We start from the raw sequence: 20,148 nt of genomic DNA on the forward strand, positions 1-20,148 counted from the left end.
TGTGACATGTTGGCTTGGCTGCTAGCACCCAAAGACATGCTGTTTCTTAGGATGGAGTTCACCTTTTTGTTTTATTTATTTATTTTTAATTCTCCAGAAGATACATGTACTCACCAGAGAGAAAGAGAGAGAAAGCACCCCCAGAGGCATAATCAGGCTGTGATCCTCTTTCCTCCATTTCTTCATCTCATCAGGATTATTTTGAGCAAACATGCACGTGCACTTGGCATGTTTTAAACGCAAAGGGGAGGCCAACAGGTGGTGTGATGGTTGGGGTCCTGGACATCTCACATGGTCAACTATGGTTTGAATCCCGGACCTGGTGACTTCTTTTTCACTTTCCTTCTCTCTCTCTCTGTGAGTGTGTCTTTCTCCAGTCAAATTAAAGTAAATAAATGAATAAATAAAATTAAATAATTCTTTAAAAAATTTAAAAAGTAAAAAATAAAGGCAAAGGGAAGACTGAATTTAAAGTCCAGTTGGCCTGTGGGATCCAGCTCCCAATGCATGGCTCTTAACCACTGCGCTGCAGAGTCAGCCCAGATTCACCTTTTATGCACTGGTACAGTATTCTCAGTGGGCATTCTGATTTGTGCCAAACTGATTCCTATACTATATATTGTGGCTTTCAAAATGCTCCAGCTGACAAACTCCATTCACACTTTCAACTATAAATTCACTCACAGCCCCTCCTTCCCAATGGGAGACAATCCAAGGCTATCTGTTGAGTCATCTGAAAAGTCATGACACATTTTTGCGTAGACAAAGTGAAAAATATCATGACTTACGATGACCCATCGCTACTACTGTCAAGCAATGACATCACGGGGCCACTGTTCTGTGAATCTTAGTTCTCTGGGTAAGGTCCTGTGTCCTCTAGTTTGCCTCAGAAAGATCTGAATGTGACTCTTCAGGATCCTGCAGTTGTGGTTTCAAGTGCCGGATATGTATCTTTTGTTACTCACAAAATTATTTTCAGTGGTACTTGTTATTGACACATGCAACAAGAAATAACTCCCTTTGTGCTTCTCCTTCAGATTGCTGATTAGGTTAATGAGAAAGATTAGTTTGATGCTAGTAAAAAAACACTTTTTTTTAGAGATTTTTGCTGTGAGGGTGCATGCACTCACCAGAGAGACAGAGAGACAAAAAGTGAGAAGTCACCCCCCAGGGGAGATGGCCACACTGCAATCCCTTCTCCTCCATTCTCCTCTAGGGATTCTGGGCACACACGCACACAGGCCTCACATGATTTTTTAAGCCTCTGGGTCCAGGACTTGACCCGCAGTCTACTATATGGGAGTCCAGTGACATAACCATTATGGCACCTGCTGGTCCCGATGCTAATAAATTTTTAATATTTATACATTAATTTATTGCAATAACTTACCCAACCTAAAAATGACCAGTTTTAAGTTATATTTCAATGAATTTTTAGTATATTTCTAGAGTTGTGCAATCATGATCATATCTAACTTTAAGGGCTTTTCCATCACCCTAAGAACATCATTCCTATTTGCAGTCACTTCAAATTACCCCTTCTCCAGATCCCAGTAACCACCAATATACCTTTTTGTCTTACAAATTTGTTTCTTTTTCTCAACATTTTGTATAAATGGAATCATACACTACCTGGTCTGTTGTGACAGGCTTCTTTCACTTAACGTAATGTTTTTGAGGTTTATCTGTGTTGTAGCATGTATCAGTCTATCTCTTTTCTTACTTAGTTTAAAGTTTGTCAATTTTGTTGAACATTTTAAGGAACTGCTGTTCATTTTCGTTGATTTCTTTCTGCAATTTTCCTATTCCATTTATTTCACTCTAATTTTATTATTTCCTTCTTTCTGTTTACTTTGAGCTTGCTCTCCTCCTCTCTAGTTTTTCAAGGGGGGAAGGTTAGAGTGTTTATTTGAGATCCATTTTAAAGTAAGCAATTACAATTATAACATTTCCCCAAGCACTGCTTTAGCTGCATCCCCTAAGTTTTGGTATACTGCTTTTTGGATTATCTCAAAGTATTTTTTGAATTTATTTATTTATTTTATATTCTTTCATTGAACATCATCACAACCTACAAAATATTTTCAAATTTATTTTTTGGCCCATTTTTTATTTGGTAGTATATTGTGTAATTTTCATATATTTGTGAATTTCCCAAATTTCTAATAGCCAATGATTTTTAATCCCATTGTAATCTGAAATATGTTTTGTCTGATTTTAATTATATTAAATGTATTGAGGCTTATTTTATGACTTAGTATATGGCCTGTCCTAGAGAATGTTGCATTTGAATCTGAAGTTTGTAAGTTTTTAACACCTGTTATGTATTTATTTAAGTCATAATAGAACATATACCTGTGAGAGAGAGCGAGGAGAAAGAAACATCCCCTCACCCTTCCCTCTCACTTCTGGGTTTAGTCACACCACAATCCTCTTCCTCCAGTCCTCTAGCTATCTAGAATCGTGGGACCCCATGCACATACCTGGCATATTTTCTAGCCAACCAGTCCAAGGATTCAAACCACAGTTGGCATGTAGCTTCAGCTCCTCAGTCCAGTACACTACCAGCTATGCCAGAGCTGGATCTCACACCTATTTTTATCCCTACATTCTCTGTTTGTGAGAAAGAGAGTAAGAGAACAAGCCTAAGGTGGAGGGCCTTCTGCAGACAACTCTATCTAGCCAGAATTTAATTACAGTTTATTGTTATTGTATTTATCCTTTCAGGATTACATTTTTATTATAGTTGACAGTAATGTTCTATTTGTGATAGAGATATGTCATTTCTTTTAAAATATTAAACAGTTGGTTTATGCACAGATATGATTATCTACCTAGAAAATCCCAAGGAACATAAAAAAAAAAAAAACTCCTAAAAAGAGTAAGTATATTCAGCAGTCATAGGCCACAAGATCCACACAAAATATTAATCACATTTCTATATACTAACAATGATTATACAGGAATTGAAATTAAAAACACAATCCCATTTGTGGTGGCTCCAATTAAAGTAAAATTATTAGTTATGTAGCCACTCGGTCTAGGACTTGAACCATGGTCAGCCATGTGGGAGCCTAGTACCTTAACCACCACACCACCATGCCACCTGCTGGCCCCCTAGTTATGTATTTTACAAAATAAGTGTAGGATCTGTATACTGGAAATTACAAAACGCTAATGAGAAACATCAAATGACTTGAACAAATGGAGAGCTATGTTATGTTCATGAATCAAAAGGAGCAAAATAGTAAAGATGTCCATTTTCTCCAAATTCATAGACTTATGTGCAGTTCTTTAATACCTTAGGAAAGTTTTTGTAAACATAAGCAAGTGTATTTTTAACATTTATATGTAAAGGCATAGGCACTAAAATATCTGAAGATATTGACAAAGAAGAAAAAAATGAAAAAAAAATCTATCCTATATTAAGGTTTACTGTATAGTTATAGTAATCCAGACAGTATGATCATGGCAGTGGGATGGACATATAGATCAATGGAACAGAAATCTGAAATAAGTCTATATAAGTAAACTCAACTGATTTTTGACAAAGATGTAAAAGCAAATCAATGAAGAAAGTATAGCTTTTCAACCAAAGATGCTGGACAAATTGAACATCCAGAGGCAAAACAAAAATAAATTTCAACCTTACATAAAAATTAGTCTAAGTGAATCATAGACTTTAATGCAAATGTAAAACCATAAAAGTTTTGGGAAAGTTCCTTAGAAAAAATATTTGAGAGCTAGGGCTAGGCAAAGAGTTCTTAGATTTGGAAATATAATCTATAAAAGGAAAAATTGATAAATTTGACTTCTTAAAAATATTTGCTCTGGGACCAGCAAGTGGCATGGTGGTTAAGGTGCTGGATCCCACAAGGCCAACCACTGGACCTGGTGGCTTTAAAATCATGCCAGGCACACGTGTGCGTGTGTGCCCAAAACCCTGAGAGGAGAACAGAGGAGAAAGGATTGCAGTGTGGCTATCACCCTGGGGGGTGACTTCTCACTTTTCCTCTTTCTACCTCTCTCCAATGGATACACACCCCCTATGGCAAAAATCCTAAAAATAATAATAATAATAATTAAAATATTTAATTTGTGGAAGCTCAGGTGAAGAGAAAAAGGTAAGCTCTAGACAGGGAGAAAATATTATCTTCAGAGGACTAGTATGTAGACTATATAAAGAATTCTCAAAATTAATATGTAAAACAAATTTTGAAAATGGGCAAAGGATAGGAACAGACATTTCACCCAAAAGGATTTGAAGATGATGAGCAAGGGTATGCAAAGATGTTCAACATCATTGTCAGACCTATCAGAATGGCTAAAATAAAAAACTGACGGCACGTAAAGCTGGCGAGGGAACAGAAAAGCTGTGTCATTCATACACTGCTGGTGTGAATATAAAGTGGCACAACCACTCTGGAAAACAGTTTGACAGTTTCTTATAAAACTCAACATGCAGGTACCATATGGCCTAGCAGTCACACTCTTGGGCATTTATCCCAGAGAAATGAACATTTATGTTTATACTGAATCTGGACATGAATATTCATAGACACTTTATTTGTAATAGTCCCAAACTGGAATCCATCCCCATGTCCTTCAATGGTTAAACAAACTCTGGTGCATCCATATCATGGAATACTACTGAGCAATAAAAGGCCACCAACTGCTGATTCATACAACTTGGATAAGCCTTCAGGGGAATTATGCTAAAAACTGAAGCCAGTTCCAAAGGTTTTGTGGTATATGATTCCATTTATGCAACATTTTTAAAATGGAAACATTTCAGAAATAGAAGATAGATGAGTGGTTAGGGGTTATGGTTAGGGGCATTGAGAGTAGAGGAGAAGGAGGACAGTGGGTGATGGATATAGAACAACAACATAAGGGATTCTTGAGAATTGGAACAGCTCCACATCTTGTTTGTGGTGGTGAGCATGCAGACCTACTCAGATGATAAAATTATATAGAACTTAATACACACACATACGCACACACACACACACACACACACACACACAGACGAATGCAAGTCAAACTGGAGAAATCTGAATAAGACAGAACATATCAGTTTCAGTACCCTGTTTCTGATATTAGGCCACAGTTTTGAAAAATGTGATCATTTGAAGAAACTGCACAAAATGTACAAGGAATGTCTTGATAGTATTTCATACAACTGCATGTAAATTTACAGTTCTCTCAATAAAAAAATTCGATGAATAAAATTGGTTTAGATAATGATAATAAAAAATAATTGAACAGTATATGTGTATATCTGTATACCATATGATATATATATAAATATATATATGAGGGAGTCGTCAAAAGTTCATGGAAAATGCATACTATGAAAAAACTATGCATGAATTTCCAGTATTTTAGACCAAAATAAACCTGTATTTTAATTCTATTTTCCATGAACTTTCTGGAGTCTCCTCATGCATAAACAAAGGAAGGTTGTTTATCTAAAATTTTGTAAACATACTGGACCAAATGTTGAATTTTACCATCCCAATACACCCAACATACAAAAGAAAAATAGTAAAATGTACCAAAAAAATTTTAAACTATATTAAGAGCCCCAATTTAGGAAAGAAGGAAAGAGGAATCTTCATATATTGGTCTCTGCTCAGCATATATGAGTATATGTCTCCTATGAGACAGGAATAGTCTGGTAAATGATAGGGTCTGGATACCTAACGGGCATCTGCTTGTTGTTGACACCTTTTCATGGCAGAAGAATCAGGTTCTTGGTCAGCCAGTCTGGCTGCTCCAGATTCTGCCTGCTGGTATGATTTTTCTGGGGAGTTAGCCAACTCTCTAAACCCAGACCTTATTCAGAGCTTGACCTTCTTTTACTCTAATCCTAAAATACTTTGCTCTCCTTTAATTCCCAGAAGACTCTATTTGATTTTTCATTGTGGGCTGTAGAGCACCAGTATGTAGGTGTGTGTGTGTGTGTGTGTGTGTGTGTGTGTGTGTGTGTAGGTTTAGGTTGAACCAAACTCATCTAACACATTTTGATTATGTAAGCTTGTCCATTCTTAAGAGAAGTTATGCCTGGAATATTTTGAGTATGCTGGAGTGGAAATGGAATTAGTTCTCTGAACTTAGCCCAGCCCATGTGAGGCATTTTGAATGCAGAAATGCTTGGCAGAGGAGATGCCCATTCATAGTTGGTGTGTTTCATATCCATCCATGCCCCAGAAGATGGTATCAAGTCCATCCCATTACCCAGAGTGAAAGGTACTCAGAGATATCTACTCAGGTAAATTTAGGACTTCTAGTATGGATTTTTTTTTTTCCTCTTTGACAGTCTTGAACAAACCTAAACACAATTTCTCTCTATTTTAAATTATTGTAAAATTGATGTAATGTGTAGTTTCTCTGAATCCAAGTCACAGCAGCAAAATGGAATGTAAGAAGACTGTCCTGGGTCCACAGAGTAGGGACTCTCTGTCACCTCCCCTCTTTTCTGCCACTCTTCTTCCCATGAAGACACACCTTGGAGAGAAATTCTGGCCACATTTCCCAGGAACAGAGAGTGTGTAGTTTCTGGTGGGACTTTGATACTCCCTCCTCCCACGTGCTATGGCTGACATAAGGATTGCAAAGTTGAGAGCATTTAAAGGACATACATGTTGAAAGAAAATGAGAACCTCCACTGAACTGAGGGTGCAGAATCTGAGGTATCGGCTGACTTGAAAAGCATCCACTGTGGAGAGAGCAGAGAGGAACCATGTGATGCGTCTGGTCAAGATAGCAGAAAAAGCTAACGTGGATGCAGGAAGAGCCTGTTGAGGGTGCCTTTCTCTCTCTCACCCTCATGAAATAAGTGAATTGCTGGTCACCAAGTTTCTGAACAAGTACCACATGGCGTGGAGCTCATTCAAGGTTTCCGTGGCTTTAGGACAGCAGATTGGCCTGGAGTCTAGGTAGAAAAGAAATCTTCTCAGAAAGTATGGGGTGCCCCACAAGAGATGCATGGCCTTGTCCTGGACCAGGCAGAGGAAGATGAGCAAGCCAATTCTGAAAAAGAAAAAAAGAATTAGATAACCTTTCCTCAGTAGTTTTAAAAGTTTCATGAGCATAAGAATCCTTAAGGCATTAATTATAAGTTCCCGCCCCTGGATTCAGCTCCAGGGATTCTGATTTAATAGGAAGAGGGAGGTGGAGATAAATACTTTTAAAAGTGATTCCTTGGGCCAGCCAGTGGCCTGGTGGTTAAGGCAGCTGGGTCCCATATTACTTACTGCACAGTTTGAATCCTGGACCTGGTTGCTTGAGAAATACACTGGGCACATGTGCGTGAGTGTCCAAAATCCTAAAAGGAGATGTGGAGGAGAAGCGATTGTGGCGTGACCATCCCCCATGGGGAGTGCTTTCTAACTTTCTCTCTCTCCCTCTCTGTTTCTCTCCATTGAGAATGTGCACCCTTTAGCACATTTTTAAAAGAATAGAAAATAGAAATGATACCTTTACAAGTGGTCCAAGGGTGATACAAGGAAACTATTGCCTAAGGTGCTAGGAGTTTATGATAGAGAAGAATGAGGAAGTCCCAGGATCTATCCAGGCCTGACTGCAGGCATCACCTGCCAGGGCCTGTCTCTTTCTATTCGGGCCTCGTGGAGAAGAAAGAAACCACACACATCATCTTTCAGGACCCAAAAGTAGTACCGGGGCCAGCTCGGTGGCACAGGAGTAAAATGCTGCTCAAGCAGAATGGGATTATGGAAGATTGCAGTTCAGTTCTGTGGTCAACTTGTACTTTCTAGACTTATGATCCTGGCTGGCAAGAGGGCTTGAGGATGGGGATCATGCCATGAGACCCTGATGAGGTGCTCCCCCCCCACCTCTTTCTCTGTCTCTCACTTTCATGAAAACAAACAAAAAAAAACAAACAAACTTAAAAAAATACATCTGTCTGCTAGCCTTTTTTCATCTCACATTGATAATCATCAAATGAGATTGTTTGTTTTTGTCTTCATCTATTTGTAAGAGGCTCCCCTGTTGACCAGCATCTTGAGTGCAGCCACCTTTTAGATGGTTGGACTGTCTTTTTTTTCTTAATTAAATTTTTAAAAAAATTTTCCGCAGGGCACATGTGCTCACCTGAAAGAGAAAGAGAGACAGAGAAGAGAAAGCACTCCCTAGGTGGATAGTCATGCCACAATCCCTTCTCCTCCACTCTCCTCTAGGGATTTTGGGCGCACACACATAGGTGCCCCAAGTGTTTTTCAAGCCACTGGGTCTGGAACTTAGACTGCAGTCAGTTGTGTAGGATCCAGCAGCCTCAACTGATACACCACCAGCCAGCCCGGTCGGGGTGTCTTATACTCAGGCTATAGTTGGTTACCTTTGGCTTGAACAAGGGATTAGGGTCACCTGGCTGTGGTACTTTCATGAGAGGGACAGTAGGTATATAAGGAATACCATCAGTCAAGGTCAGAAGAATCCCACCCCTGGCCATTAAGCCAGAATTGCCTCTTTCACATTTCTTCTTACAGGCAAAGTCAGCTTTAAAAGCAAGCTTTGACCCATAGCCACTATACTAAGTAATTTTTAGAAGAGATTACTCCCACTCCATCTTTTTGAAATTGCAGGTCGGGACCAGCAGTTAGCGTAATGGCTATGTTGCCAGATTCCCATGTAGTCCACCGTGGTTTGAGTCCTGGACTCGGTGGTTTAAACTCATCCCGGGCGTGCCCAAGATACCGAGAGGAGAATGGAGGAGAAGGGATTGTGGCGTGGCCATCTCCCATAGGGGGGGATTTTTCACTTTCCATCTCTCTGTCTCTCTCTGTCTTTCTGGCGAGTGCATGCGCCCTATAGCAAAAACCTCTCCAAAAAAAGAAAGAAAAAAATTGCAGGTTCACGTTCTGCTTTTTCTTGGGGGTGGGGGGGAGGGGGCTTGATCTCATTTTCTTAATTTTGAACTCATTTTTTTAAGTTTTTAAATTTTGGGACCAGCAATTGGCGTAATGGCTATGTCTCTGGACTCCCATGTAGTTGATCATGGTTCGAGTCCTGGACCCAGTGGCTTAAACTCATGCTGGGCGCGTGTACGTGTGTTCCCAAGATCCCAAGAGAAGACTGGAGGAGAAAGGATTGCAGCATGGCCATGCCCCTTAGCAGGTGATTTCTTGCTTTCTGTCTGTCTCTGTCTTTCTGGTGAGCACACATGCCCTATAGCAAAAACCTTTTCAGAAAAAAAAAAAAAATTTTTTTAATTTTATTTCCTTCATGAATGAGAGAGAAAGAGACAGAGATAGAGAGGGAACTAGCACTCCAAACAGAGTCACGATACCACCATCCACCCCCATTCTCAGCTGGCTTATATCACGAGCACGTGCATGTCTGTTGCACTCAGGAGTTCTCCAGTCACAAACTCAGGGCCTTCCTACGTGGATTGACCTCACAGAGTATCACTGTCTAGGCCTTGAACCCTTGAATCTACATAAATCGCCACTGATTATTGGAGCTTTCTGCCTTTCTTAATCATTGAGAAATTGACCTTTGTCTAATGGAAACTAGAACTACTCTTCAAGCCCTAGGGTCTCTTCCTGGCATTTCCTTAGAATAACACTCCTTCCTAGCATATTTAAGGGTGAGAATGAATCAGAAAGGAGATATTCTGATAGAATACATTTCCTCAGACCTAACATTATCTTGCAGGCGTTAGCAGTAGAAAGTTGCCCAACAACAGTGATGATGAAGACTAGGGGCTGAGAAATGCAGGGACCTTCTCAAGGGTGATAGGTAACGACCTTCAGATGGCTTTGCTGTCACTGGCCTTCTCTGCCCAAGATTACTCCCACCGCCCATCAGTATAATCCAGGAGATACCCATGGACTATTTGTGTGTACTCCGATCTCTTCTGAGGAATAGAATCATGGTCTCTAAGGTTTTATATCACCCCCTGGTATCTGTTAGAGAAATATTTGGAGATTGACGGAGCTGTGCTAATGAATTTGTTCCAAGAGTAGAGGTCCAACAAGACAAGGGCATCTGGGGTTAGAATGTAAACTAGTATAGGATAAAAGAAAAAATATTTGCCCTATTAGTTCTTGGTCATTTGATGAGCAAATAAGTTTTGGTGGTTCTTTTGCGTACAGCAAAGCACACTGAGAAGTATAAGAAGACAGAAGGTCTTTTCCGTGAAACTGTTGACTTCTTTATGGGAGGGAGGGAATGAGGAAGTATCTAAGGTGCAGTACTGTACTATATTTAATAGAGCTCCAGTTGGTACAGTGCAGTTCAGAAAGGACAAAGGAATGCAGGAAAGGCAGAGTCCGGAGTCTCTATAGCGTGATTAGTAAAGTCTCTGGGATGACTTGTCACAAGCTGACCGTTAAGGATGAGTCATGTAGGAGGGAATTCCAGGAAGATAAGTCACGGCCAAAGGCCTGGAGTGGGAGTAAGCTTGGCACATGTTATAGGCATATGTCAATAGTATCTGCCTGGGCCCAGTTCAGCGCTAATACGGCACCCTGCAAGTCTGAAAGCCGTATGGCCAACTCAGGTTTGGGTCCCCTGGTCAGCTTGGAAATGTGCTGGGCATGTGCACATGTGCCCAGATCCTGAGGAACTGGAGGGCTGGAGAAGGAGAGTGTGATGTGATGAGACTCTGTGGAAGATGCTTCTTTCTTGGGCACTTGCACGCGCTCTCTATGATTAGAGAAAAAGAAAGATATTTACCTGATTATTTGCCCTGAAAATAGTGAAGAACCCAAGATAGTGGGGGTTGTTAAGTGTGCCTCTGGGCTTGATGTGCTGGCAAGCCTGGCTCCTGCCTCCTGCTTCCCCTTCTCAGACCCATGGCAGCCGCTGATGGTCAGCCTGGGCACGGTGTTTTCCTGAGCCCGTTGTGGTTGCAGGCTCCTTCTTATTACAGTGCTTCAGGTAGTTGCCACGTTCCTAAAGAAACGGTATGTTGGCCAGTCTTGAGGCAGACAAAAAGGGCCATTCTAGAGTTTTGAGTAAGTATGTGATTCATGCAATTTCCTGTACAGTCTAGAGATGGAAACTAGATGAGCCTGTACCTTCAGAGCTTCCTGCAGTATGTTTAATATTATTTAAACTTCCAATATTTAAACTTCCAGCCAAGTTTAAAAAAAAAACAAACAAAAACAAAACAAAACAGGTACTTCTGCAGCTATTTCTTTTTTCTTTTTTTGGGAGGAAGTTGAGGTTTTTAGCAGGTTAAAATTTTTTTTTTAAATATTTTAAAAATATATGTATTTTAACTAAGATATAGAAGTTAGACTGCTTTCATTTCTTATATAGGTCTCCAAAACTCATGTTGTCCTTGGTAGTGGGCCAGACATGGACATGGGAGTTACTTTCTTTTTTAAAATTTTTGTCATAATAGAAAGTGGAAGAGAGAGAGAGAGATGCCTGACAGGGACAGGGTCTTACCATGCCACTATCCTCCCTTCAGCCTTCTAGCTTGCCAAGGTCATGGGCATGTTCAGGTTGACCCAGGATCTGAACCCTAAGCCTGTGTCATGTAATAGCACCCTTACTCCCTCTGCCACTGTGACTGGGCCAGGAGTTTCTTTCTTTCTTTCTTTCTTTCTTAAGAATTATTTTATTTTATTTTATTTATTATTATTAGTTTTTTTTTAATGTGACCAGAGAGATAGAGAGACAGAGAAAGTGAGAGAGCAAGCCGCCAAGTCAAGACTCAAACCATGATTAGCCATGTGAGAGTCCAGTGCCTTAACCACCACGCCACCTGCCAGCCCCGTATTTCTTTCTTTCTTTTTTTTTTTTTAGTGAGAGGTTTTTGCTATAGGGCGCATGCGCTCGCCAGACAGACAGAGACAGACAGAAAGCGAGAAATCATCCCCTGTGAGGATGGCCATGCTACAATCCCTTCTCCTCCATTCTCTTCTCGGGATCTTGGGCACACACGCACATGCGCCTGGCGTGAGTTTAAGCCACCGGATCTGGGACTCGAACTACGGTCAACTACAGGGGAGTCCAGCGATGTAGCCATTATGCTAACTGCTGATCCCAGCCCCATATTTCTTAACAGTTATACAAACTAGGGGCCAGGGTGGTTAAAGTGTTGGATTCCCACATGGCTGACAGTGGTTTGAGTCCTAGACCTGGCAACTTGCTTTCTCGCTTTCCCTTTCTCTCTCTAGTCAACTTAAAAAATAATAAATAAAATTAAATAAACAATTCTACTTTAAAAACATACAAACTAAAGAACAGAATTTGAGGTAGTGGATAATAAAAATCCAATTGGTTCCAAATACTATAAACACAAAAGACAATGAACATCTAAAGCCAAGGACAGGTCTGGAGGTATCATGGCAAGTATTAAATGCATACAGCGTTTTATTAGCGACGACGAGGAATAGAGTCTATGCTGTTAATGTGTATGTCCTCTTCTCTGAGACCTGCCTTCCTGTGTCTTTACCTTCTACTGCTGCTGTGTGGGCGGCTGAACCTGCATCCACATGTCATTGTAGAAGCAGGAGGGCAGACACTGAAGACCCAGTTCCCAGAGAGCCCACAGAAGGAAACTGGAATTTCTCTTTTTCAAATGAGACTCTTAAAGAAGAATCTATAACACATGCATGTTTATTTTAGAGAATAACCTGGTAATAAAATGAGCAGCCACGTATCTGTGCCAAAGAGCCTCCCTACTCAGTCGTATCCCTTTCTCTCACCCAGAAGTAATCATTATCTTGACTTTTGCGATAGTCATTTCCTTGTTTTCATTATACTTTACACCAGTGTTTACATTTCTTAACAATAGGCTGTTGAAATTCACCTGTTTGTGAACTTTACACAGATGGAATAGCCCTGTGTGAATGATGTCAGGACTTGTTTCTTGTACTCAGCGTGCTCCAAGAGTCATCTCAATGACGTTAGCTGTAGTTTGTACACTTTCCTTGCTACCGACTGTTGTTTTTTATGAGTGTAACACAATTTTTCTACTCATTTTACTGTTGGTGACTATTTGCGTTGCTTTTGGCTTGGCGTTATCATGAACTTTGCTTCTTGAACATTCTTGTACATATCTCCTAGTGCCATGTGTAAGCCTTTACCCAGACCTTTGTGAGTTTAACTGCTGAGTCACAGGGCGTGCACATGCTCAGTTTTACTGGGCAGTGCCATTGTTTGCCAAAGGGGATACCAAGAGGATGTGAGGCTTCCTGTTGGCTCTGCATCCTTGGAGAATCTGAGTACGGTGAGCCTTCAGGGGTTCAGTGATATCTGACGGTAATTTCATTGTACATTTCCCTACTTTCCAATGAAGTTAGCATCTTTTTATATATTTGTTGGCCATTCGAGTGTTTTATGTGAACTGCACGGTCCGGTCTTTTTTTTTTTTTTTTTTCTCTGTCAGATTTGTTGGCCTTAATCTTGTTTATTCTTAGGATTTAAATTTTTGCTATTTTTTTCTGACAGGTTTATTGGCCTTAATCTTGTTTATGCTTAGGCTTTATATGTACATAGATTTGGGGGCTAGACAGTGAGGTGGTTATAAAACACCTGTGTCTCTATCACTCCTTCTGTCTCATGAAGGAAAAACAACACAAAACAAAGTCTGGTTCCTAGTGTGCTCATTGCCACTAGGGTGTCATGGCTCTTAGGCCCTCCATTGACAAAAGCCAGGAAGTTTATGTATGTGTATTGACTTGTGTGTACACACACATCTGCATTTATTCTGTTCATCTATCTGTATCCATGCTAAGATCAACTTCAGTTCATGATGAGGCCTTTGACCCTAATCCAGAACCACAGGCATCATTCTAGCCTTTTGCGGGAGTTGGGGAAGGAATGGTATACAAGGTCATCACTTTGTGATTTACTTAAGTCAGCAAATTTCATGAGTAAGCAGCTTTTGTTCCTAGAGATTTTCTAGAAGATACAGTAGTCTTTTGGCTTTCGCTTTACATGATGACCAAAAGTTTCAGAGTTTCATCATTGAACTTCTGCAAAGAACTGCAGGGAGGGCCAGCAGGTGGCGTAGTGGTAAAGTCATTGGACTCCCACATGGCTAATAGCTGTTAAAGTCCCAGACCTGATGGCATAAAAATCATGCCAGGTGTGTGTGCATCTGTACCCAAAATCCCAGGAGGAGAATGGAGGAAAAGGGATTGTGGCATGACAATCTCCCTGGGGAGTGATTTCTCACTTTCCCTCTCTCTGTCTTTGGTAGGAACACACACCCTATGGCAAAAACCTTAAAAAAAAAAAAAAACTGTGGGGAGCTAATGTGCTAAAACACAATGGTCTGTGAGGCTGACACATCGGGGGAGGTTCTAGGTTCACCTCCAGAAACAACTTTAATATGTTGGGCACATGAGCACTCATGGTACAAGTTGACTACAACTGGGGAGTAGATCATAGACCTACTCAAGACCCTGTTGGGGGTGCTGTCTTTTTGTCTCTATCTCTCTTGGCCTTGAAAGAAATGAAATAAATAAACTTTAGAAAAGGAACTCCAACACCATTATTACTTTCAGATGGCACAATTTATATTTATATTTGATTTGTATACTGTTCACTTGGGCAGTGGCCTAAAAAAAAAAATTCATTGTCATCATTTTATGATCATTGCCAACCTGCATTGAATGTTTACTGTGTGCCAGACACCACTGTAAGTCGTTTATGCCAGTCCTCATGCCTGTGCAAACAAGTTACTGTCATTCTCCCATCGTAGTGATAAGGAAGCTGAGACACAGAGTGGTGAAGGAGCTTGTGCCAAGTCCTGTAGCTAAGAGGGTAGAGGACCCAGCTTTAAACCCAGGAAGTCACTTCCACAGCCTGCATTCTTGCCATCATGCTGTGTTGCATCTCCTAAGAAGTACAAGCAGGATCCATGACAGAGAGTAATCTGCAGACTACCAAGAAAAGGAATGGTAGCTGATTTGATCCAGCTTGTTGGATACGGAGCTAGCAGCTTTTTCCAGTGCTTCTCTTTGACCTCCCCAGGGCTAGCCTAAATCTCCATCTGGAGGAGTATTAAGATTAGGTAAATAAATGGCCAAGTGCCCTGTGGAACCTATGTTTTCTGCTCAGTTCTCATTTGATTCCAAATTCTGATATTTTTCCATGAAGAATGACCCATTTAAGTCTGTGGCAAGAACCTGACACTGCTTGTTTGAACTTGACACCAGGTATTTGGCTAAAGGTGAATAGCAGTTACGGACACACATTATTAAGCAGGCAAAGTCCCCTGGGAACAGGAATTCTTCCCAGGGTACACAAATCAAGTACTTTTACTGGAAGGGTTTGGCTCATTGTAATAACATGTTATTGTCCATTTAGACATTGATGGTGAAGGGGTCAGTTACTCATTTCTTAAAAGAAGTTCATTTTCATTTCAGTTCCACCTCCCAGGTAAATCAATCCTAGCGCTGATCAACACTACCATTTTAAATAGAGATTTTGCTGTTTTAATTATTGTTAGAATGGTTGCCTCATCTGTGTGTTACATAGACATCATGGATATTTAGAGAAAATATGAGCTAATGGGAGCATAACAAACTCCGATTATTCATTTGTGTGGGTGGGCGAGGGAATGGGGCAAGCTGTGAGAATCTGCTTCTCGGCGCACACACAGCTTTTGCAAACACCCTGTAGCCTTCCTCTGCTTGATTTGATGGAATGTTGTGAATGATTTCCATTGCTTTTGGCTAGAATACCTTAAACATGTGGGATGCCTTTGACAAAAAATAGTTGCACTAGACATTTAACAGCCGTCTCCTGCTCACTGTTGCCATGTTACTCATGGGTGGCTTAGCTGGTCTTTAAGCTTGACCTTGTAAAGAGGGCTGTGGTTGGGAAAGAGAGTCAAAATCTAGGGCCCCAATTTTTAAATGAGATGTTGAATGTTGCATTTCAGGAGTTTGGCAGAATAGAAAATGCTTAGTTGTTGCTGTCAAGGTATTTAAGAAATATAAGAACACACATAAGCCACACCAGAAGATTTGTTTTAGGAAGAGCTCGTATATCTACAGTTCTTTTATTTTTTTCACAGTAAGAGGGTGTCTGAGTAATGTGTATTTTATTATGTGTTAGGTATAGTCATCTTGCCACAGATTTCCAAACTCTTGACTTCATAGCATCAGGTTACGAATTAGATAGAGTGCAGAAATATCAAACTCCGTGTTTTGTAGTCCATCTCCTAGAAGAGTTATTCTTAGGCTGTAGAATGTATCAGCTGATGGGAAGCTTGCCAGTGGATACTCTGGTTCAGGAGGTCTGGGGCACAAGAATCTTTATTCCTAGGGGGCCCTACTAATCAGTGGTATAGGTGATCTGTATACCACACTTCGAGACACGTTTGCCCTGTAAGATTCATGAGTTTCGTCCAAGGACATCTAGAGAGAGCTTAGTTATGATGGTTATATAACAGAGAGGATGGCAAGGATCTTAGATGTCCTCATTATGTCTTCTTGTTTTTAGCATCAAGGTGTTTTGTTTTTTAACTTTGGTGTTTAATTTTCTGGGGTAATGAGGACTTTTATGCATCTGTTCTAAAGTGCCTAAAAACTTCTTAGAAGATGTGATTGTTTGCAGTTAAGCTTCCATGAACTCTTTGGCATCACTTGGTTATCTTACCAATAGTGTTGAAGTGTCATTATCTTTCCACATGCTAACACTGCGTAACACTGAATTTTTCATCTTGGCCAATATGATGTGTATGAATAATGTGTTCCTCATTTTCATATGCATTTTTTAGAGAGATTTTTGCTATAGGATGTGTGTACTCACCGGAGAGACAGAGAGAGACAGAGAGACAGAAAGTGAGAAATCACCTCCGAGGAGAGATGGCCACACTGCAGTCCCTTCTCTGTTTTCCTCTCGATATCTTGAGCATGCACACACATGTGCCCAACATGAGTTTTAAGCCATTGGGTCCGAGACTCAAACTGAGTTGACTACGTGGGAGTCCAGTGAGGTTACCATTATGCCATCTGCTGACCCTTTCATATGCATTTCTTTAATTGCTAGCAGGATTAGAAAAAAATAAGAAATTTACTGAACGTCTATTTGAATTTAGAAACTATTCTAATAACCAATTAGAAAATCAAATAGAATATAAACTCCTCCTTATAATAGCAATGCAAATTAAAAATACCTAGTAATCAACTTTTTTTTTGTAGGTCTGTAATTTTTAAGTTTTGAAAAGTTTTAAATGCCAGGCATGAGTTTAGCAAGAAACAAGCAAGACTCATGTAGATAAAACTTTACAACTCTATTATAGAGCATAAAAGATTTAAATACATGAAAATGTCATCCTTGGGTAGGATGACTCAGTATTGTAAAAATGTCAATTTGCTCTATATTAAACTATGAATTCAGAACATACCAGTCAAATTACCAGAGTAACCTTTTTAAAGGGGATATTATGAAATTATCCTAAAATTCATCTAGAAAAGCAAATAGGCAAAAATAGTCAGTCATGAGGATATTAACCCCAGCAGATATTGAAACATATTTTATATGATTCAGTAATAAAACAGTATAGCATTAGGTCAAACTAGACAGAAAGATTAATGAACACGGTAGCGAACCAAGGAATGGGTGAAGTGCATAGGGAGATTTGGTATCTGATAAAGATAGTATTTAAAATCAGTATGTTTAAAAGGGGGCAATTCATTAAATGGTATTTGGATAACCAGTTAGACATAGGGAAAAACACAAGAGATGATAAACTTAAAATAGGACAAGGATGTAAATGTAAAATAATGAAACCATAAACATTATAGAAAACAGGTGAATTTTTAAAATAACCTGTGATCTAAGATGAATCATTAAGTCATGATCTAAAACTGAGAAGCCATAGAGGAAAATGATCAGTAAGTCTGAGGATATAAAAATTTCTGTGTGGCAAAAATGTCATACACAAGATCTAAATACAAATGACAGCTTGAACTAAATGTGGAACTGTATTACAAAGGGCTAGGTTTTTTTTTTTTTTTAATAAGTAAAAAGTACTTACAAATAAATTTTTTTTAAATCCAGAAAACCCAAAAACCAAACTGGGAAGAGAATATGTGCATGAAAGTCACAGAACAGGAAATACCCATTGTTTATGAAAAGTTGTTCACCACTCTTGAATAATATTACCCCAAATTAATACCAGAAATTAAAAGGAGTTCAAAATATGATTCGATTTTACTCTTGGGGTAATTTATGGAAATTAACATACTTAGTGAGTTGGCTGAAATAGCCTTGCTCCCTCTATTCTTCTCTGAAATATTGATAACTGAACTAGGAGCTCTCGTGGCCATTAAATAAAGGGGTTAAGTAAAAAAATGTATGGCAAGCCTCCACTTGCATCATTTCCTTGCTCTTTTGGCATTCTATAAGAAAATACATTATTCTGTTATATAGCCTTGCAAAAACTCATTTAAGAAACTCTGGTGGGCCAGCAGATGGCTTGGTGGTTAAGGCACTGGACTCCCACATGGCCAACCTTACCTCAAGCCCTGCACCAGCAGCTTGAAAATTATGCCCGGCACATGTATGTGTGTGTCCAAAGTTCCAAGAAGAGAATAGAGGAGAAGCTATTTTGGTGTGACCATCCGGGGGGTGATTTCTCTCTCTCCCTCTCTCCGGTGAATGCATGCACGCTATGGCAAAAGCCTAAGAAAAAAGAAAAAAACACTGGTAAGAGTACTTACTATGAGTTAAATTTTCCTAATCTGAAGATCCAAATCCAAATACTTCAAAATTTGATGTCATAAGTAGAAATATGATGCCATAAGAAGAAAATTTCACACTTTACCTCATGTGATGGGTCTCCAGTAAAATACTACAATACAAAAATATTGTTTAAATTACCTCCAAGCTATGTATATAACCTTATGAAACATAATTTTGTGTTTAGACTTAGGCCCCATTCCCAAGACCCCTAATTATGTATATGCAAATCTTCCAAAATCTGAACCATTTGAAGTGCCAAGCTTTTTGGGTAAGGCATACTCAACCCATATGTGCTAGGTATTGTTCTGAATATTTTATGAGCGGTCTCAAAAAGTTAAAAATTACTTATTATGAAAAATCTGTGCAAAATTTTTTACATCAAAATAAACTCATTTTAATTCCGTTTTTTTTGTGTGGTTTTAATTGCTACTGTGTACACTTGTCAAATTAACAGACAGACAATACTCCCTGTGCCACAGTCCTTTTTTTTCTATTACGCTATCCAATAAGGACCCAATGTGTTTCAAGCCACTAGGGCTGGGATTTGAACCATGATTAGCCATGTGGGATCTGACTGTTTGTGCCTAGCTCTTTTTTTTTTTTTTTTTTTTGGAGAGATTTTCACTGTAGGGCGCGTGCGCTCGCCAGACAGACAGAGAGAGACATAGAGACAGAAAGCGAGAAATCACTCCCCAGGGGGGATGGTCACGCCGCAATCCCTTCTCCTCCATTCTCCTCTCGGGATCTTGGGCACGCATGCACACGCGCCCGGCGTGAGTTTTAAGCCACCGGGTCCGGGACACGAACCGCGGTCGACTACGTGGGAGTCCAGCGACATAGCCATTACGCTAACTGCTGGTTCCCTTGTGCCTAGCTCTTAACTGTTGCAATGTGAGACCAGTCCTGATTCCATTTTTCTTGAACTTTTTGAAGTACCCTTGTGTAATATCAACATACTTCTATATTACTTAACATTTAACGTTGTATAAAGCATTTAGCACACCTTGTAAATGAATGAGCCAAGAGACCTAAGGGAAGTGAACATGGGAGAAACTACCTACTTCCTCTATGAGCAGCATGCTTGAATTGCCTGAACACGTTTACCTTCTCATGCAGGTACTTCTCTAGCCATCTGGGAAAGATTCATTCTAAAATTCACTTCCAGACACTACAGAGGAGTGCATGGGGAACCCATTTATCTCCAAAGGAATTTGTGGAACCGAACCTTCTCAATAAAGCTTCTCAATACAAGGGGAAAAGCATCATCCTACCTTTAACCTACTGATTTGATTACCCTCCCTCCCAGGTGGGGCTTCGTGGTTCCTTCTTGGTGTCCCTGTCTTTTTTCCCTGCCTTCTGTGGAGGGAGGACCATGGAGAATCTTTACTGGTCCTGGCATTAGAATGAGTCAGCTGTCCTGTTGCTGGGTTACACCCACAAACAACAAAACAAGAACCTTTA

The 20,148-nt window shown here is 39.9% G+C and overlaps 1 protein-coding gene and 1 long non-coding RNA gene across 2 annotated transcripts in view; one reads left to right on the forward strand and one right to left on the reverse strand.

Moving 5' to 3' along the window:
• RAB31 (RAB31, member RAS oncogene family) overlaps positions 1-20,148 on the forward strand; it is a 114,306-nt gene that overhangs the window by 50,493 nt on the left and 43,665 nt on the right. The gene's annotated exons all lie outside the window — the stretch shown is intronic.
• On the reverse strand, positions 5,438-20,074 carry LOC102473931 (uncharacterized). The gene is made up of 3 exons (XR_336795.2): positions 19,959-20,074; positions 18,666-18,796; positions 5,438-7,035 (listed from the first exon to the last, which is right to left on the reverse strand). It is a non-coding gene; the product is annotated as an uncharacterized LOC102473931 (long non-coding RNA).

This window comes from Tupaia chinensis, unplaced genomic scaffold (assembly GCF_000334495.1).
Source record: "Tupaia chinensis unplaced genomic scaffold, TupChi_1.0 Scaffold143584_1, whole genome shotgun sequence".
In the NCBI taxonomy this organism is placed as follows: domain Eukaryota; kingdom Metazoa; phylum Chordata; class Mammalia; order Scandentia; family Tupaiidae; genus Tupaia; species Tupaia belangeri.